This window comes from Lissotriton vulgaris, chromosome 1_2 (genome assembly GCF_964263255.1).
Source record: "Lissotriton vulgaris chromosome 1_2, aLisVul1.2, whole genome shotgun sequence".
NCBI classification, from domain to species: Eukaryota; Metazoa; Chordata; class Amphibia; order Caudata; family Salamandridae; genus Lissotriton; species Lissotriton vulgaris.
Genome location: NC_141686.1, coordinates 128,223,433 through 128,246,001, shown reverse-complemented (window position 1 = coordinate 128,246,001; position 22,569 = coordinate 128,223,433). Strand labels below are relative to the sequence as shown.

Below are 22,569 nucleotides of genomic sequence, written 5' to 3'. Positions count from 1 at the left end.
CAGGCCCAGTGCCCTCCACTCCAAGATGCAGGGGGTGGGACTCTCCCCTCAGCCCCTCCCACGGCTGCCTCCTCACTCACACTCTCTCCAGAAGCTTCTGCCAGAAGCAGCCCCGTTGCCAGGGAGACTCTAATCTTTATCCGCTTTACTTGTTAAAGAAGCCGACTCTTGCCCATCCTTTCCACCCCCAGGGGGGCGACGAGAGACCCCTTCTCCCTGCTCTGACAGCTTCTAAGGGAGCGCTGGGAGGAGGCAGGGTGTTACAGCAGACAGCTCTGTGCAGTGGAGCGTGGTGGCAGTGCACAGATCCAGCCTGCGTGTTAACCCATCTGCATCAGTGATACTGCTACAGTGTCCTTGGTGCATGTTTTCCTTCAAGTAGAAGTCCATTCCATAACACAGTGGGCTGATGCGCCTGCTGCAGAGGTCTATTTCTAACTAGCAGTTCACAGGTTCAAAAGCCAGCAGGGATGGTGTGTAGAACCAGGCTCCATAAAGTTTAAACGGGCACTAAAGGCCAACGTACCAAATGTATTGCTCTTAGACAACACCTCAAACCAACACTGCCAACCATGCATAGCACAATGAATAATATTCATGGGACACACCACCCATGAATAGTATGCCTATCATAGTATGCAATATGCAATCATGCCTAACACGTTAAATACTACTCAGGCAAAGCCACAAACCAACACTGCCAACCATGCATAGCACAATGAATTCTATTCATGGGCCACACCGCAAACTAACACTGGCAATCATGCCTAACATGTTGAATGCTACTCAGGCAAAACCACAAACCACCACTCTGCCGCTCATGCATGAGATGTGGAATACTACTCATAGGCAACATCACAAACCAACACTGCCAACCATGCATGAGACGTGGAATACTACTCAGACAAAACCACAAGCCACCACTCTGCCAATCATGCATGAGACGTGGAATACTACTCATAGGAAACATCACAAACCAACACTGCCAACCATACATGAGACATGGAATACTACTCAGACAAAACCACAAACCACTACTCTGCCAACCATGCATGACATGTGGAATACTACTCAGAAAAAACCACAAACCACCACTCTGCCAACCATGCATGAGACGTGGCATACTACTCATAGCCAACATCACAAACCAACACTGCCAACCATGCATGAGACGTGGAATACTACTCATAGGCAACATCACAAACCAACACTGCCAACCATGCATAAAACAGTGAATACTATTCATAAGCAGCACCACAACCCATCACTGGCAATCATGCCTAACACGTTGAATACTACTCAGGCAAAGACACAAACCATCACTCTTCCATCCATGCATTACACGCAGAATACTACTCATAGGCAGCACCACAAACTTACACTGCCAACTGTGCATAACCCACTGAACACTACCCATAGGCAACACCACAATCCAACACTGCCAACCATGCATAATACACTGACTACTACTTAAAGGCAACACCACAAACCACCACTGTGACAACCATCAATAAAATGTGGAAAACTACTCGTAGAAACACCACAAACCAACACTACCAACCATGCTTAACATTCTGAGCTACTTATAGGCAGTGCTTAATTTGAGCCAGTGGGTTCTGTTACTCGGCACTGGCACTTAATTGTCTACTTATGATATTCTGCCACATGGCAGCGCTGTTTATCTTGCACAACAACAATTGTTTGTTAATTAAACATGCCTTAAAAGGACTAATACCTCCCTCCTTAGCAATGCTGATCATCATCATGGATAATTTATTTGGATAAAAAACATACCCATAAAAGAGCACGGTCAGATAATAATACAGTAAAACATACAAATTCATAACATTCATGATAAGAGAAAACTTAATAACATTTTCGGAGCATTGCAAGACAATAAAGGCTGTTAAACAGTAAGCATCGAATTACGAGCTCTAACAGCAGTTTTTTAAAAAAGCCCCCATGCAGAACACTAATTCATTATCTCCTAAGTCAAGGAGGGTCCTATATGCATCTATATAATTAACATATGAGTATCTTCTGAAGAAAGGGAGTAAAAACGATTTAGTGTGACGGGCTGTGGATTCCCTCCTCGGACGTCACCTAACCAGTTGGTCTTTGGGCAGACTTCCTTTCGTCTCTCCTGTCGTCTTTTCCCTCATCCTCCCCCTTCACTCTTCCTCCTTCCCCCCTCCACTCTATTTGTCTCACCTCAATGTGTTGCTTATTTTTGATGTAATGTGTAATTGTTATCTTTTTCTGTAACATGGTGTAACCTAATGTAAAGCGCTCTGATACCTACGGGTCTAGCCACACTAAATAAAACCTAAAAAAAAGAGTGTATTGTACATAGTATTTACAGAAAAATAGAAAGTGTAATAAGGATTGCACTGAGCGTCCATCAAGGGACAAGGGATAAAATCAAGATTGTTCTGGAAGCCAATGGGAAAACATAACAGGTACTGCACAGTACCTGCCCTTGAACGGAAATTCTTCTCAATGCTCCCAGCGACCCATAGGTTTGGTAGCTTGCGTGTTGGCGATCATACTCAATGTTCAAGAACCTGTCTACACTGGTTTACTAGACTCCTTATCAAGTCTGTCCTCCCTATAGCACCTATATAGGGCTGCCCGAAGGTCTCTCTTCCTTACGCTTGTAACCCCCAAGCAAATGCCTATTACGTTATCAAACCCCTTTAATCTCCTTAGAGCACTGATATAATTAAAAAGATTGGAAAAGTTGGTGTTAGGTGTGCCATAGAAATCATTATTATAGAAATTAATCAGATACAAGGTTATGTCCCTTTTTTTATTTTATGGCCTGAAATTTATCGTTACAGGTTGGTAAGGCCGTGACACATCCCCCCTCCGCAATGTCCACCCAGAGGGCTATATGGCCGGTCACATTTTGCTGATGTGGCCAGTAAGTTATAACACTCAAACTCTTTAACATGTATATCTTTAGTAGCCCAAGCTTCTTGAAACATTAAAGTATCATATTGCTTAACTAACTCTAACCAATCTGCTAAGACTATCTTTGAATGTAGGCCTGCCACGTTCCAACTAAGAACTTTCAGAACCTGATTGTCATCGGTCGTGGGTCTCGATTTAAGTGTTTGTACGTGCTTATGTCGTGCATGGGATTGATATGGGGGACCAGCCTCACCCTATAAAGATGGTGTTAGTCAGTCCAGGGCGTCAAGATCAGGTAGCAAACCTATTTTGTTCATTTAGGGGGGCCATGAGACAAGCTTCTTAGATATGGTTTATAAAAGTAACCTAGGGTTAAGGACCACACTTTGGTATGTCTAGTTGTAATGGCTTCTTGTTGTTTCAAAAGGGCCCTAACAACACAAGGGCTGTGGAAGTTTATTACTACGCAATCCCGTTTGATGTTCTTGGTTAAGCCACTGACCAAACCCACCCCCCATACCATAAGGATCTCATCCATGTTCAGGGCATTAAACTGCTTGTTCTTACATAGCCAATCAACACATTTCTTACGTATTTGTTCCCATATTTCATTCTGTTTTGGTTTGAGAGAAGGTACTCCTGCCAGTAAAAAGACAAAAGGGCAAGCAGCAGGTGGCAAGCCCAACACATCTTTATTAGGTCTAGAACTAGGACTACTCAAACCGTGAGGAGGAACACCATTACATAAACCAGGAATAGGTTGGGGATTAGGTATAGGATTAGGGAAACAACACTTACAACGCAACTTTTACAACGCACTACCTTTACAAAGAAACTTTTACAACACAACATCCATTACAACGCATACCATTACAACGCATACCTACACTATCCAACACTTACCCTACTGTTGCACCCCCTGGAGTTAGAATAGTAATTTGTACCCCTATACTAACAAATACTACCCTACTGCTGCACCCCTGGAGTTAGAATAGTAATTTTTACCCCTACACTATCCAACACTTACCCTACTGCTACACCCCCTGGAGTTAGAATAGTAATTTTTACCCCTACACTATCCAATACTTACCATACATGCAATGTAATGGTATGCGTTGTAATGGTATGCGTTGTAAATGTAGTATGCGTTGTAGTGGAATGCGTTGTAAAGGTAGTTTCAAAGAATTTGTTGTAATGGCATGCGTTGTAAAGGTATGCGTTGTAAAAGTATGCGTTGTAACGACATACATCCATAGGATTAGGCTTAGATTGTACAAAATTATCAGCCTGAGTGTGCAAGTGCTCATTGATCAAAGAGTATGGCAATCCATTTTCAATAGGAGGATGGCCATCAACCATTCCTCTGCATTTACAAACTAGCATAGTTGGTATGTCACCCATTAGACACCGTCCTCTGCAAACTGAGCTGCTCATAGTTGTAGCATTTGGCAAGTGGTTGGTTGTCTCAGCCATGGTAACAATATTAGGATTAGCAACCACTTCCCGGTTGTGAGACCTCTACATCAAAGAATCTAGATGATCCAGGCATTTCATCAGAGGTGCAAGTTTCATATCCAAGAGGGCGCCAATCCGAGAACATAAACCGTCAATGAATGGCTGCCCTATCTCAAATGGTTCAAAAACGGCTTAAGTCTGGGTGTGGGAGCTACAATTTACTATGCCCTTCCTAGACTTAGACGTGGATAACTGGGAGCTGGTTGGAGGTTGTAGCCAAGAAGTTAGGTAGCTTCGTGCTCCAGTGCGTGGGGGTTGTTTCCTTTTAGAGAAGGTAAGCTTCCCAGATGCTCTTTTACGTTTTGCTACCTAAACTGTGAGCCTAGTCAGACACACCGACACAACCAGGTTCTGACTATGGTACCTCATGGCCCAGTGATCATCTGCGTTCTTTTATTTCGATTTTATTGGTAACGATGCTAACCACCCTCTCCAACATGCTATCAATGGTGACGGTGGGATGCATGGTTGGGGGGGTCTGTTAGTTTCTCCATAACCACTAGGTCATTAATAGGCGCTCTCACCTTGTACTATAGATGCTAGTCTGGATGTAAAAGAGGTGGCCCAGGCCAGCCTCTGTCAGCCACTGACAGGCTGCGGGGGAGAAGTGCAGCCTTTGAGGTGCCGGCAGGGCTGGCTCTGCCTCCTGAGCCGGAAGAAGAGGAATGCCGGGTGACCAAGTCCCACCCCAGCTAGCTACCTGAGGTAGGTGAGTGAGGCATGCAGGCGCCACGGACGGCCCATCAATGAATCCTGTGCTGTGGGAGAGAAGTGCAGTCTTTGAGGCGCCGGTAGGGCTGGCTCCGCCTCCTGCGCCGGAAGAAGAGGAATGCCGGGTGACCAAGTCCTACCCCAGCTAGCTGCCTGCTGCTTGCTGCCTGCGGTAGGTGAGTGAGGCATGCAGGCGCCACGGACGGCCCTTCAATGAATCCCGTGCTGTGGGAGAGAAGTGCAGTCTTTGAGGTGCCGGTAGGGCTGGCTCTGCCTCCCGCGCCGGAAGTAGAGGAATGCTGGATGAACAAGTCCCACCCCAGCTAGCTGCCTGCTGCCTGCGGAATCTGAGGGCGGCGTTTAGGGGCCTCGCAGGGCCCTTCAATGGCAATTCTCAAAGCTTTGAGGGCCTGGAATAGTCTGAATTGTCGTGCTTGGAGGAGTGTGATGCTTAGTAGTTTTGTTTGTACTGTCATTGGCAGCACAGGCCGGGGCAATGGTTGGTGCAAGCTGCAGTGTCCTCTTGACAATTAAGGGCCCAGCACTTATTGTTTCACAAAGGACTGCTTTTGGGCAATACTCAAAACCAACCCAGCTATCCAAGCATAATACACGGAATACTACCCATACCAATACTCAAAACCAACACTGCCAACCATGCATAGTACATGCAATACTCATAGGCAATACTCAAAACCAACACTGCCAACCATGCATAGTACATGCAATACTCATAGGCAATACTCAAAACCAACACTGCCAACCAGGCATAATACACGGACTACTACTCATAGGCAATACTCAAAACCAAAACTGCCAACCAAGCATAATGCACGGAATACTACTCATAGGCCAGGCGCGCAACACCCATTGGACTCACCGGGCTTTAGCCCCCCCCGTCGTGTGTGGCAGCCCAGGATGAGACAGATCCCGGGGACACACAGAGCCGTACCCGAACGTTTCACAGGTCTTTAAAAGACCATTTGAATGTTAATTAGGCCTTGCATTTGTTTCACCCCCTTCTAAGAGCCCCTGCAGCTCCACTCTGCCTACTGATTAAAGGTTCAGCCCCCCCCCCGAAATTTTTTCTTAGCCCCCCCCCCCCGAAATTTGGCTCTAGTTGCGCCTCTGTCATAGGCAACACTCAAAACCAACACTGCCAACCATGCATAATACATGTAATACTACTCATAGGCAACACCACAAGCCAACACTACCAAACCTGCATAACACAATGAGAAGCTACTTTATTTCTGGCCATTCGAAAAAACACTCTGAGATTTCAAGAAGGGTAGGAAAGCACTACACAAATGTTAAAGAGTTGAACCCTGACAAAGCATAAGCCATACCAAAGCAAAAAACAAAACAGCCATTGAACCAGGACCCTTTGTGACATGCTATTTCTGTCCTTCATTAGAAGAATTAAAATAGCATATCTGCCTGCCTGTCAACAGCAGAGCTGCAGCACAGCGTTCCCTTTGTGACACAGGAACAAAGCGACACGGGGATACTGTCCTTTACCGGTGGCGTCCCAGGGTCTAGGATACTATTTCATCCCAATTCGATAACCATGTTATCAAAGATTACCTTTAAATGTGCATTGTCAAGTATTGTATTGCTTATGGCCCAGGATAACAAGGCAATATTAACCAATTAGGAAATATCTTCTAGCCTGCTGATTTCGCTTATTGTTCACCAGCAAGAAGCTGTTTAATCCAGCTCCATTCTGTGAGCATGATGCAATCAGATTCTCTATGTGAACAGGAGTTTCCACCTTTTGAATACCCAGCAGTAAGCCACATCAACCTACATAGAAAAGCTTTGTGAATCAGGCTTTGTGGTTGCACTGTGTGCATAGGGTTACCAGATGGCTCCATGCTGCTGGGACACCATTGTTCCACTGGACATTCATATAACAATGCATTGCATTTTGGGAGCTGTAGGATTGGACGGCTCAGTTAAATTGAACAGAATGGGCTGACAGACAACAATTTCTAAAATAATGCGCAGCTTTGGAAAAGTGTTGTTTCAGTGTCATGGTTATCTGGCAGCCGTATATAGGTTCCTAGCTTCTGGCCTTTCTGTAAATGTATAGATTCTGGATTTAACATATAACCTGGGCTCAAATATAGGGCCATTCAGGGGGTATAGCACGTGGGCACCCTTTAGCCCCTATCGCCCAAGTCATTCCGTTTTAAGCCTGTGCATGTTTCTGAGATGAGGGAGTTTCAGGGACTTCTCACCACATTCAGCAGTGGCCCCCATCATTGTGTGTGACGCCAGTGGGACCCCGCCTTGGTGAAGACACTCTTCAGCCACTTTTGAAGGGACAGAGCAGAGAGCCAGTGGTCTCTCCTCTCAGAAGAGTTGGTATTCTTCGAAACTGACCTCTAAACCTTCCCTATCCAATGTGCTGCTTACGGTTTTCTTGTACCTGCTTCCAGATACGGCAATTTGCTGTATCTGGGGGCCACGGGAAAGGTTTTCAACCGCCTTCAAGTGCTGCAAAATGCAGCCGCTCGCCTTATTTTGAGGCTTCCTAGAAGATCATCCTCAAAGGCAGCGCTCCAGGCCCTGCACTGGCTTCCTGTCAGGAGCAGGGTGGAATTCAAGGCGCTAGCCATGTGTCACCGCATTCTGGGTGGCAAAGCCCCTGCCCCGTTACAGAGTCTGGTTACCCAGTATGAGCCCACAAGGAATCTGCGCTCCTCCTGCACAGGACTTCTGAAAATCCCAAAAATAAAGAAAGCGCGTATGGGGGGCAGGTCTTTCAGATATCTGGCTGCTAAGCAGTGGAATGACCTGCCATCAGAGTTACGTTTGGAGCGTTCAGAATCCATGTTCAGAAGGAAACTTAAGACTCACCTATTTGGAAGGTAGGCGGCTGTGATGGCTGCTTGGACTGCTTACCCCACTTACCATAGCGCGAGGACACGCCGGTGCGCGTAAACCAGGCGCTTTATAAAACTCCCTAATAATAATAATAATAATAATTTAGGAACAGCAGTGCTTAATTTGTGCCAGAGGTTTCTGGTGCTCAGCACCGTTACTTAGTTGTCAACACCAGCACTTATACAGTCTGCCACATGGCTGTTTGTCTAAATTTGAGCTGAGCACAACAACAGCTGTTTATTAATTCAATATACATATAAAAAGACTACTACCTACTGCCCACCATATTCTTATAACTTTGGGGGTCTGGAATAGTCGGAATTGTCATACTTTTAGGAGTGTGATGGTTAGTTGTAATATTAAAAAAAAAAAAAAAGAAAACGTACCTGATGCTGCTTCTGCCGGTTCGTGCCTCAGAGCTCCTCTGCTTCCTGGTCCCAGCAGTCTCTGGGACAACATCATAGACACCCTGTGCAATCCCCGGTCTGCTCTCATGCTGCATGACAGCAGCGCGTGGATTGGCCTGAGCAGCTTTGTTTAACGCTTGCTCAGGCACAGGGAGTCTATGCTGTTTCTCCAACCCGGCTGTGCAATACAAAACCTAACATGTCTGTTTGGCCGGCCTAGGATGGTCGGCCAAACAGAACCGCACAGTTAGCAATGCACATCACTCCGCCCCCTCCCATGACCCGATCCACCTATCCCCACACACGTTGGCTAATCGAGCTGCTGAAAAATAAAACAATATTGTTATATTTTTCAGCTGCTGGCTCAGCTAGTGGGGCACGCTCCTCCGCCATTGCGGAGGAGCTGCCACTGATGTCCTGATTGCCAATCCTCGTTCAACCACCCACAATAACGAAGTCTGACTTTATAGCTCAGAGATAGGATCTGGGTTACACATTGGCGTAGCTTTAGCAAGCTCCCGACACTGGAGCAGTATCTGTGGAGTTGTGTCCGACTTTGTGATGCACTGGCAGTGCCTAGCTTTAGGAGTGTCTCTGGTGCAAGAGAGAGGATGTGGGGTAACAACCAGAGCTGCCGACTTTGGAACTGGGGTACCAGGTCCGAGCCTGGAGTTGACTAAGCATCCCGTGATTCTGGGTAAATCACAAAATCTCCCAGTGCCTACAAAGGATGAATGTTTCCTTGTGTAATGTTAAATACAAACATGTGTGGAGGGTCAAGGGGAATATTTACCGACCTGTCTGCTCACTCCCCTATTGTCAATGCAAAAACACACAACAGAGCAGAACAGGTCTAAAGAATGGTGCGAGACTATACCTGTGACTAGGCAACAGTAGGACGTGAATGCGAGCCAATGCTGTTGAATGTTATTGGTAACACAAGGCTAGAAAAGTTCCCATCAGACCACCCTCATGGTGGAGTTAACGTCACGTGGGAATTACTGATCACTCCATACCATAGCCGACCATATAGTGCCGGTGTGGAAAATGGATGTCAGAAAAACTAGCCGTGGTATTTACCAAAAAGTGGACTAGATAATGTGCAGTGCTCAGTGTTGGTGAAAATTAAAATTGACTACACTGATTCAAACATTGCGTATATGAGGAAACCTGTGTGTCAAAGGTTAAAAACGCCAGGTAGAGAGACTACCCTGTGGCGCTGTGCAGGACGGTCGACATGTTTCAGCCAATGGGGCATTGCCCCGGCTTTCTTCAGGACCCTTAATATGAAGCAGCTACTGCACCCCTAACATCAAGTGATGTGAGAAATGAAAAGTTGACAATAAGTTTACTAATAGACAAATACATATCTACCAGGAACTTAAATACTTAGACGTCCACTGGCGGGAGAGAAGCTTGTCTTCTTCCTATCAACAAACAAAAATTACTTGTAAAACAACACTAAATTCACAATCACATCCACCTGAATACAAAGAGACCGCATAGAACAAACACACCTGCATGAATAATTGACATTCTGCATATATAGAAAAAAGCATAATAGCTTAATCACCTAGAGGCATTTCCTCCAAGTGATACTCACCCAGCCTTGTGTGGGTGACGACCTCACCTCACCCGGCAACCGCTCGGGAGTATGAGGCCCCGCTCTGTGGTGTAGAAAAGGGACACAGTCAGCACACTACTTGACAGTGCCCAAGCCAATTGCTCTACACTCTTACCCCAACGAACGTGCGATAGGTACCCGACTGCCACGCCAGACCCCCACGCTGCATCCCATATAACACAGATAGTGCAGCATATCTCATGTTGTGAGACATAGTATGTGCCTATAAAAATGCCTCCAGACAGTCAATTGACAGTCCTTTACCCCTCAAACAATTGTATATACTGGAAGCCTAATATGAAACCCAGTTTAATAGTGGGAAGAGCTAATAAGCCCAAAGGTGACCAACAAGGTGGCCCACAATAGGGGCCCCCTGCAATATCAAGAAAATATGGCCAGAGAAGTTCTCTTTTTAACAACACAAACATATGGAGAGTGAGGACCCCTGCAATATCAAGAAAATATGGCCAGAGAAGTTCTCTTTTTAACAACACAAACATATGGAGAGTGAGGACCATTCAGACTGATGCCAATCTCGTTAAGCCAACGAAAAAACTCTCTCATCTACAGAGGCTGGCTGCAATGAGGGAACAATAGGGAACTCACCTATCCGTCGGTGCCCCCATCCATACGTCGAGCGGAAGTGGAGGTGTTTGCAAAGACGCCCATTGCCCTTAAGTAACCGCCAAACAGTGGATAATCGGGCGACCGGGGCATACAGCATTGCGCAACTGTGAGGAGGAGAACACTACTCCTTTGCGCATGCGCAGAAGATTGGAAAACGGAGGCAGCGATTTAACTAATTGTTTGGAAAATATTGCTTCATACAAAAGAGAGGTTCCTCTATATCCGTAGCGTTATTTGCTTCTTTTCAAGCTTTTATTGGATTGGTGTCTGCCTCTGACTACGCGCGCTAAATAAAAAAAGTGAGCTAGATAACACTGGTCCTTTAGGCATGCGCCCGACCTATAGCTCTAAACCAGGCTTAAAATATAAGGAGATCTATAAGGCTGATATTCCTAATGTATATCTCCCAAACGGAATACCATCTATGTGCCCTGTATTAATAGAGATCACTGCGGTCTTACCATCAAGTATAAGACATAGACCATCAAAGTTAATGTACACTTTCACTGTGAAAACAATCACAGTGAATAAAGTGCATGGTGCATGGTGAAGAATATCTATTAACTATACTCTGAGTGTAAGGGGCATTGTATCCACATAAGGGTGCTCACAGGGAGGGGAGCACAACAAGTTCCTCTGGTAATATTCCGAAATGAGACCAGTAATAATTTAAAAAGCAAATATACTGGCAGGAGTCGCTAATAGTAATCCATGACTCTACTCCATGCCATGCAGGGTTATCATATTAATACAGTTGAGTGTCATAGAGTATCTACGCATGTTAATGAAGAATAAAATTATCATTTAATGTCATTCCAGGAGGGAACGTGGCACTGGCCAGGCGGACAGAGGGGTAACACACAAAATTAAGTTGGGTGAGCTTAAAGGTGCAAACAAGCAGTGTTTGCATCCATGTTGAATAGACCCGCAACTGAAAAGTTGCTCTAAACAATAAATACAAACATGTGTGGAGGGTCAAGGGGAATATTTACCGACCTGTCTGCTCACTCCCCTATTGTCAATGCAAAAACACACAACAGAGCAGAACAGGTCTAAAGAATGGTGCGAGACTATACCTGTGACTAGGCAACAGTAGGACGTGAATGCGAGCCAATGCTGTTGAATGTTATTGGTAACACAAGGCTAGAAAAGTTCCCATCAGACCACCCTCATGGTGGAGTTAACGTCACGTGGGAATTACTGATCACTCCATACCATAGCCGACCATATAGTGCCGGTGTGGAAAATGGATGTCAGAAAAACTAGCCGTGGTATTTACCAAAAAGTGGACTAGATAATGTGCAGTGCTCAGTGTTGGTGAAAATTAAAATTGACTACACTGATTCAAACATTGCGTATATGAGGAAACCTGTGTGTCAAAGGTTAAAAACGCCAGGTAGAGAGACTACCCTGTGGCGCTGTGCAGGACGGTCGACATGTTTCAGCCAATGGGGCATTGCCCCGGCTTTCTTCAGGACCCTTAATATGAAGCAGCTACTGCACCCCTAACATCAAGTGATGTGAGAAATGAAAAGTTGACAATAAGTTTACTAATAGACAAATACATATCTACCAGGAACTTAAATACTTAGACGTCCACTGGCGGGAGAGAAGCTTGTCTTCTTCCTATCAACAAACAAAAATTACTTGTAAAACAACACTAAATTCACAATCACATCCACCTGAATACAAAGAGACCGCATAGAACAAACACACCTGCATGAATAATTGACATTCTGCATATATAGAAAAAAGCATAATAGCTTAATCACCTAGAGGCATTTCCTCCAAGTGATACTCACCCAGCCTTGTGTGGGTGACGACCTCACCTCACCCGGCAACCGCTCGGGAGTATGAGGCCCCGCTCTGTGGTGTAGAAAAGGGACACAGTCAGCACACTACTTGACAGTGCCCAAGCCAATTGCTCTACACTCTTACCCCAACGAACGTGCGATAGGTACCCGACTGCCACGCCAGACCCCCACGCTGCATCCCATATAACACAGATAGTGCAGCATATCTCATGTTGTGAGACATAGTATGTGCCTATAAAAATGCCTCCAGACAGTCAATTGACAGTCCTTTACCCCTCAAACAATTGTATATACTGGAAGCCTAATATGAAACCCAGTTTAATAGTGGGAAGAGCTAATAAGCCCAAAGGTGACCAACAAGGTGGCCCACAATAGGGGCCCCCTGCAATATCAAGAAAATATGGCCAGAGAAGTTCTCTTTTTAACAACACAAACATATGGAGAGTGAGGACCCCTGCAATATCAAGAAAATATGGCCAGAGAAGTTCTCTTTTTAACAACACAAACATATGGAGAGTGAGGACCATTCAGACTGATGCCAATCTCGTTAAGCCAACGAAAAAACTCTCTCATCTACAGAGGCTGGCTGCAATGAGGGAACAATAGGGAACTCACCTATCCGTCGGTGCCCCCATCCATACGTCGAGCGGAAGTGGAGGTGTTTGCAAAGACGCCCATTGCCCTTAAGTAACCGCCAAACAGTGGATAATCGGGCGACCGGGGCATACAGCATTGCGCAACTGTGAGGAGGAGAACACTACTCCTTTGCGCATGCGCAGAAGATTGGAAAACGGAGGCAGCGATTTAACTAATTGTTTGGAAAATATTGCTTCATACAAAAGAGAGGTTCCTCTATATCCGTAGCGTTATTTGCTTCTTTTCAAGCTTTTATTGGATTGGTGTCTGCCTCTGACTACGCGCGCTAAATAAAAAAAGTGAGCTAGATAACACTGGTCCTTTAGGCATGCGCCCGACCTATAGCTCTAAACCAGGCTTAAAATATAAGGAGATCTATAAGGCTGATATTCCTAATGTATATCTCCCAAACGGAATACCATCTATGTGCCCTGTATTAATAGAGATCACTGCGGTCTTACCATCAAGTATAAGACATAGACCATCAAAGTTAATGTACACTTTCACTGTGAAAACAATCACAGTGAATAAAGTGCATGGTGCATGGTGAAGAATATCTATTAACTATACTCTGAGTGTAAGGGGCATTGTATCCACATAAGGGTGCTCACAGGGAGGGGAGCACAACAAGTTCCTCTGGTAATATTCCGAAATGAGACCAGTAATAATTTAAAAAGCAAATATACTGGCAGGAGTCGCTAATAGTAATCCATGACTCTACTCCATGCCATGCAGGGTTATCATATTAATACAGTTGAGTGTCATAGAGTATCTACGCATGTTAATGAAGAATAAAATTATCATTTAATGTCATTCCAGGAGGGAACGTGGCACTGGCCAGGCGGACAGAGGGGTAACACACAAAATTAAGTTGGGTGAGCTTAAAGGTGCAAACAAGCAGTGTTTGCATCCATGTTGAATAGACCCGCAACTGAAAAGTTGCTCTAAACAATAAATACAAACATGTGTGGAGGGTCAAGGGGAATATTTACCGACCTGTCTGCTCACTCCCCTATTGTCAATGCAAAAACACACAACAGAGCAGAACAGGTCTAAAGAATGGTGCGAGACTATACCTGTGACTAGGCAACAGTAGGACGTGAATGCGAGCCAATGCTGTTGAATGTTATTGGTAACACAAGGCTAGAAAAGTTCCCATCAGACCACCCTCATGGTGGAGTTAACGTCACGTGGGAATTACTGATCACTCCATACCATAGCCGACCATATAGTGCCGGTGTGGAAAATGGATGTCAGAAAAACTAGCCGTGGTATTTACCAAAAAGTGGACTAGATAATGTGCAGTGCTCAGTGTTGGTGAAAATTAAAATTGACTACACTGATTCAAACATTGCGTATATGAGGAAACCTGTGTGTCAAAGGTTAAAAACGCCAGGTAGAGAGACTACCCTGTGGCGCTGTGCAGGACGGTCGACATGTTTCAGCCAATGGGGCATTGCCCCGGCTTTCTTCAGGACCCTTAATATGAAGCAGCTACTGCACCCCTAACATCAAGTGATGTGAGAAATGAAAAGTTGACAATAAGTTTACTAATAGACAAATACATATCTACCAGGAACTTAAATACTTAGACGTCCACTGGCGGGAGAGAAGCTTGTCTTCTTCCTATCAACAAACAAAAATTACTTGTAAAACAACACTAAATTCACAATCACATCCACCTGAATACAAAGAGACCGCATAGAACAAACACACCTGCATGAATAATTGACATTCTGCATATATAGAAAAAAGCATAATAGCTTAATCACCTAGAGGCATTTCCTCCAAGTGATACTCACCCAGCCTTGTGTGGGTGACGACCTCACCTCACCCGGCAACCGCTCGGGAGTATGAGGCCCCGCTCTGTGGTGTAGAAAAGGGACACAGTCAGCACACTACTTGACAGTGCCCAAGCCAATTGCTCTACACTCTTACCCCAACGAACGTGCGATAGGTACCCGACTGCCACGCCAGACCCCCACGCTGCATCCCATATAACACAGATAGTGCAGCATATCTCATGTTGTGAGACATAGTATGTGCCTATAAAAATGCCTCCAGACAGTCAATTGACAGTCCTTTACCCCTCAAACAATTGTATATACTGGAAGCCTAATATGAAACCCAGTTTAATAGTGGGAAGAGCTAATAAGCCCAAAGGTGACCAACAAGGTGGCCCACAATAGGGGCCCCCTGCAATATCAAGAAAATATGGCCAGAGAAGTTCTCTTTTTAACAACACAAACATATGGAGAGTGAGGACCCCTGCAATATCAAGAAAATATGGCCAGAGAAGTTCTCTTTTTAACAACACAAACATATGGAGAGTGAGGACCATTCAGACTGATGCCAATCTCGTTAAGCCAACGAAAAAACTCTCTCATCTACAGAGGCTGGCTGCAATGAGGGAACAATAGGGAACTCACCTATCCGTCGGTGCCCCCATCCATACGTCGAGCGGAAGTGGAGGTGTTTGCAAAGACGCCCATTGCCCTTAAGTAACCGCCAAACAGTGGATAATCGGGCGACCGGGGCATACAGCATTGCGCAACTGTGAGGAGGAGAACACTACTCCTTTGCGCATGCGCAGAAGATTGGAAAACGGAGGCAGCGATTTAACTAATTGTTTGGAAAATATTGCTTCATACAAAAGAGAGGTTCCTCTATATCCGTAGCGTTATTTGCTTCTTTTCAAGCTTTTATTGGATTGGTGTCTGCCTCTGACTACGCGCGCTAAATAAAAAAAGTGAGCTAGATAACACTGGTCCTTTAGGCATGCGCCCGACCTATAGCTCTAAACCAGGCTTAAAATATAAGGAGATCTATAAGGCTGATATTCCTAATGTATATCTCCCAAACGGAATACCATCTATGTGCCCTGTATTAATAGAGATCACTGCGGTCTTACCATCAAGTATAAGACATAGACCATCAAAGTTAATGTACACTTTCACTGTGAAAACAATCACAGTGAATAAAGTGCATGGTGCATGGTGAAGAATATCTATTAACTATACTCTGAGTGTAAGGGGCATTGTATCCACATAAGGGTGCTCACAGGGAGGGGAGCACAACAAGTTCCTCTGGTAATATTCCGAAATGAGACCAGTAATAATTTAAAAAGCAAATATACTGGCAGGAGTCGCTAATAGTAATCCATGACTCTACTCCATGCCATGCAGGGTTATCATATTAATACAGTTGAGTGTCATAGAGTATCTACGCATGTTAATGAAGAATAAAATTATCATTTAATGTCATTCCAGGAGGGAACGTGGCACTGGCCAGGCGGACAGAGGGGTAACACACAAAATTAAGTTGGGTGAGCTTAAAGGTGCAAACAAGCAGTGTTTGCATCCATGTTGAATAGACCCGCAACTGAAAAGTTGCTCTAAACAATAAATACAAACATGTGTGGAGGGTCAAGGGGAATATTTACCGACCTGTCTGCTCACTCCCCTATTGTCAATGCAAAAACACACAACAGAGCAGAACAGGTCTAAAGAATGGTGCGAGACTATACCTGTGACTAGGCAACAGTAGGACGTGAATGCGAGCCAATGCTGTTGAATGTTATTGGTAACAGCCTTGTGTTACCAATAACATTCAACAGCATTGGCTCGCATTCACGTCCTACTGTTGCCTAGTCACAGGTATAGTCTCGCACCATTCTTTAGACCTGTTCTGCTCTGTTGTGTGTTTTTGCATTGACAATAGGGGAGTGAGCAGACAGGTCGGTAAATATTCCCCTTGACCCTCCACACATGTTTGTATTTATTGTTTAGAGCAACTTTTCAGTTGCGGGTCTATTCAACATGGATGCAAACACTGCTTGTTTGCACCTTTAAGCTCACCCAACTTAATTTTGTGTGTTACCCCTCTGTCCGCCTGGCCAGTGCCACGTTCCCTCCTGGAATGACATTAAATGATAATTTTATTCTTCATTAACATGCGTAGATACTCTATGACACTCAACTGTATTAATATGATAACCCTGCATGGCATGGAGTAGAGTCATGGATTACTATTAGCGACTCCTGCCAGTATATTTGCTTTTTAAATTATTACTGGTCTCATTTCGGAATATTACCAGAGGAACTTGTTGTGCTCCCCTCCCTGTGAGCACCCTTATGTGGATACAATGCCCCTTACACTCAGAGTATAGTTAATAGATATTCTTCACCATGCACCATGCACTTTATTCACTGTGATTGTTTTCACAGTGAAAGTGTACATTAACTTTGATGGTCTATGTCTTATACTTGATGGTAAGACCGCAGTGATCTCTATTAATACAGGGCACATAGATGGTATTCCGTTTGGGAGATATACATTAGGAATATCAGCCTTATAGATCTCCTTATATTTTAAGCCTGGTTTAGAGCTATAGGTCGGGCGCATGCCTAAAGGACCAGTGTTATCTAGCTCACTTTTTTTATTTAGCGCGCGTAGTCAGAGGCAGACACCAATCCAATAAAAGCTTGAAAAGAAGCAAATAACGCTACGGATATAGAGGAACCTCTCTTTTGTATGAAGCAATATTTTCCAAACAATTAGTTAAATCGCTGCCTCCGTTTTCCAATCTTCTGCGCATGCGCAAAGGAGTAGTGTTCTCCTCCTCACAGTTGCGCAATGCTGTATGCCCCGGTCGCCCGATTATCCACTGTTTGGCGGTTACTTAAGGGCAATGGGCGTCTTTGCAAACACCTCCACTTCCGCTCGACGTATGGATGGGGGCACCGACGGATAGGTGAGTTCCCTATTGTTCCCTCATTGCAGCCAGCCTCTGTAGATGAGAGAGTTTTTTCGTTGGCTTAACGAGATTGGCATCAGTCTGAATGGTCCTCACTCTCCATATGTTTGTGTTGTTAAAAAGAGAACTTCTCTGGCCATATTTTCTTGATATTGCAGGGGTCCTCACTCTCCATATGTTTGTGTTGTTAAAAAGAGAACTTCTCTGGCCATATTTTCTTGATATTGCAGGGGGCCCCTATTGTGGGCCACCTTGTTGGTCACCTTTGGGCTTATTAGCTCTTCCCACTATTAAACTGGGTTTCATATTAGGCTTCCAGTATATACAATTGTTTGAGGGGTAAAGGACTGTCAATTGACTGTCTGGAGGCATTTTTATAGGCACATACTATGTCTCACAACATGAGATATGCTGCACTATCTGTGTTATATGGGATGCAGCGTGGGGGTCTGGCGTGGCAGTCGGGTACCTATCGCACGTTCGTTGGGGTAAGAGTGTAGAGCAATTGGCTTGGGCACTGTCAAGTAGTGTGCTGACTGTGTCCCTTTTCTACACCACAGAGCGGGGCCTCATACTCCCGAGCGGTTGCCGGGTGAGGTGAGGTCGTCACCCACACAAGGCTGGGTGAGTATCACTTGGAGGAAATGCCTCTAGGTGATTAAGCTATTATGCTTTTTTCTATATATGCAGAATGTCAATTATTCATGCAGGTGTGTTTGTTCTATGCGGTCTCTTTGTATTCAGGTGGATGTGATTGTGAATTTAGTGTTGTTTTACAAGTAATTTTTGTTTGTTGATAGGAAGAAGACAAGCTTCTCTCCCGCCAGTGGACGTCTAAGTATTTAAGTTCCTGGTAGATATGTATTTGTCTATTAGTAAACTTATTGTCAACTTTTCATTTCTCACATCACTTGATGTTAGGGGTGCAGTAGCTGCTTCATATTAAGGGTCCTGAAGAAAGCCGGGGCAATGCCCCATTGGCTGAAACATGTCGACCGTCCTGCACAGCGCCACAGGGTAGTCTCTCTACCTGGCGTTTTTAACCTTTGACACACAGGTTTCCTCATATACGCAATGTTTGAATCAGTGTAGTCAATTTTAATTTTCACCAACACTGAGCACTGCACATTATCTAGTCCACTTTTTGGTAAATACCACGGCTAGTTTTTCTGACATCCATTTTCCACACCGGCACTATATGGTCGGCTATGGTATGGAGTGATCAGTAATTCCCACGTGACGTTAACTCCACCATGAGGGTGGTCTGATGGGAACTTTTCTAGCCTTGTGTTACCAATAACATTCAACAGCATTGGCTCGCATTCACGTCCTACTGTTGCCTAGTCACAGGTATAGTCTCGCACCATTCTTTAGACCTGTTCTGCTCTGTTGTGTGTTTTTGCATTGACAATAGGGGAGTGAGCAGACAGGTCGGTAAATATTCCCCTTGACCCTCCACACATGTTTGTATTTATTGTTTAGAGCAACTTTTCAGTTGCGGGTCTATTCAACATGGATGCAAACACTGCTTGTTTGCACTTTAAGCTCACCCAACTTAATTTTGTGTGTTACCCCTCTGTCCGCCTGGCCAGTGCCACGTTCCCTCCTGGAATGACATTAAATGATAATTTTATTCTTCATTAACATGCGTAGATACTCTATGACACTCAACTGTATTAATATGATAACCCTGCATGGCATGGAGTAGAGTCATGGATTACTATTAGCGACTCCTGCCAGTATATTTGCTTTTTAAATTATTACTGGTCTCATTTCGGAATATTACCAGAGGAACTTGTTGTGCTCCCCTCCCTGTGAGCACCCTTATGTGGATACAATGCCCCTTACACTCAGAGTATAGTTAATAGATATTCTTCACCATGCACCATGCACTTTATTCACTGTGATTGTTTTCACAGTGAAAGTGTACATTAACTTTGATGGTCTATGTCTTATACTTGATGGTAAGACCGCAGTGATCTCTATTAATACAGGGCACATAGATGGTATTCCGTTTGGAGATATACATTAGGAATATCAGCCTTATAGATCTCCTTATATTTTAAGCCTGGTTTAGAGCTATAGGTCGGGCGCATGCCTAAAGGACCAGTGTTATCTAGCTCACTTTTTTTATTTAGCGCGCGTAGTCAGAGGCAGACACCAATCCAATAAAAGCTTGAAAAGAAGCAAATAACGCTACGGATATAGAGGAACCTCTCTTTTGTATGAAGCAATATTTTCCAAACAATTAGTTAAATCGCTGCCTCCGTTTTCCAATCTTCTGCGCATGGCCAAAGGAGTAGTGTTCTCCTCCTCACAGTTGCGCAATGCTGTATGCCCCGGTCGCCCGATTATCCACTGTTTGGCGGTTACTTAAGGGCAATGGGCGTCTTTGCAAACACCTCCACTTCCGCTCGACGTATGGATGGGGGCACCGACGGATAGGTGAGTTCCCTATTGTTCCCTCATTGCAGCCAGCCTCTGTAGATGAGAGAGTTTTTTCGTTGGCTTAACGAGATTGGCATCAGTCTGAATGGTCCTCACTCTCCATATGTTTGTGTTGTTAAAAAGAGAACTTCTCTGGCCATATTTTCTTGATATTGCAGGGGTCCTCACTCTCCATATGTTTGTGTTGTTAAAAAGAGAACTTCTCTGGCCATATTTTCTTGATATTGCAGGGGGCCCCTATTGTGGGCCACCTTGTTGGTCACCTTTGGGCTTATTAGCTCTTCCCACTATTAAACTGGGTTTCATATTAGGCTTCCAGTATATACAATTGTTTGAGGGGTAAAGGACTGTCAATTGACTGTCTGGAGGCATTTTTATAGGCACATACTATGTCTCACAACATGAGATATGCTGCACTATCTGTGTTATATGGGATGCAGCGTGGGGGTCTGGCGTGGCAGTCGGGTACCTATCGCACGTTCGTTGGGGTAAGAGTGTAGAGCAATTGGCTTGGGCACTGTCAAGTAGTGTGCTGACTGTGTCCCTTTTCTACACCACAGAGCGGGGCCTCATACTCCCGAGCGGTTGCCGGGTGAGGTGAGGTCGTCACCCACACAAGGCTGGGTGAGTATCACTTGGAGGAAATGCCTCTAGGTGATTAAGCTATTATGCTTTTTCTATATATGCAGAATGTCAATTATTCATGCAGTGTGTTTGTTCTATGCGGTCTCTTTGTATTCAGTGGATGTGATTGTGAATTTAGTGTTGTTTTACAAGTAATTTTGTTTGTTGATAGGAAGAAGACAAGCTTCTCTCCCGCCAGTGGACGTCTAAGTATTTAAGTTCCTGGTAGATATGTATTTGTCTATTAGTAAACTTATTGTCAACTTTTCATTTCTCACATCACTTGATGTTAGGGGTGCAGTAGCTGCTTCATATTAAGGGTCCTGAAGAAAGCCGGGGCAATGCCCCATTGGCTGAAACATGTCGACCGTCCTGCACAGCGCCACAGGGTAGTCTCTCTACCTGGCGTTTTTAACCTTTGACACACAGGTTTCCTCATATACGCAATGTTTGAATCAGTGTAGTCAATTTTAATTTCCACCAACACTGAGCCACTGCACATTATCTAGTCCACTTTTTGGTAAATACCAACGGCTAGTTTTTCTGACATCCATTTTCCACACCGGCACTATATGGTCGGCTATGGTATGGAGTGATCAGTAATTCCCACGTGACGTTAACTCCACCATGAGGGTGTCTGATGGGAACTTTTCTAGCCTTGTGTTACCAATAACATTCAACAGCATTGGCTCGCATTCACGTCCTACTGTTGCCTAGTCACAGGTATAGTCTCGCACCATTCTTTAGACCTGTTCTGCTCTGTTGTGTGTTTTTGCATTGACAATAGGGGAGTGAGCAGACAGGTCGGTAAATATTCCCCTTGACCCTCCACACATGTTTGTATTTATTGTTTAGAGCAACTTTTCAGTTGCGGGTCTATTCAACATGGATGCAAACACTGCTTGTTTGCACCTTTAAGCTCACCCAACTTAATTTTGTGTGTTACCCCTCTGTCCGCCTGGCCAGTGCCACGTTCCCTCCTGGAATGACATTAAATGATAATTTTATTCTTCATTAACATGCGTAGATACTCTATGACACTCAACTGTATTAATATGATAACCCTGCATGGCATGGAGTAGAGTCATGGATTACTATTAGCGACTCCTGCCAGTATATTTGCTTTTTAAATTATTACTGGTCTCATTTCGGAATATTACCAGAGGAACTTGTTGTGCTCCCCTCCCTGTGAGCACCCTTATGTGGATACAATGCCCCTTACACTCAGAGTATAGTTAATAGATATTCTTCACCATGCACCATGCACTTTATTCACTGTGATTGTTTTCACAGTGAAAGTGTACATTAACTTTGATGGTCTATGTCTTATACTTGATGGTAAGACCGCAGTGATCTCTATTAATACAGGGCACATAGATGGTATTCCGTTTGGGAGATATACATTAGGAATATCAGCCTTATAGATCTCCTTATATTTTAAGCCTGTTTAGAGCTATAGGTCGGGCGCATGCCTAAAGGACCAGTGTTATCTAGCTCACTTTTTTTATTTAGCCGCGCGGTAGTCAGAGGCAGACACCAATCCAATAAAAGCTTGAAAAGAAGCAAATAACGCTTACGGATATAGAGGAACCTCTCTTTTGT

At 44.5% G+C, this 22,569-nt stretch overlaps 1 protein-coding gene across 1 annotated transcript in view; it reads right to left on the bottom strand.

Moving 5' to 3' along the window:
- The window catches only part of CREB3L2 (cAMP responsive element binding protein 3 like 2), a 193,675-nt gene that overhangs the window by 5,639 nt on the left and 165,467 nt on the right, over positions 1–22,569 (bottom strand). The gene's annotated exons all lie outside the window — the stretch shown is intronic.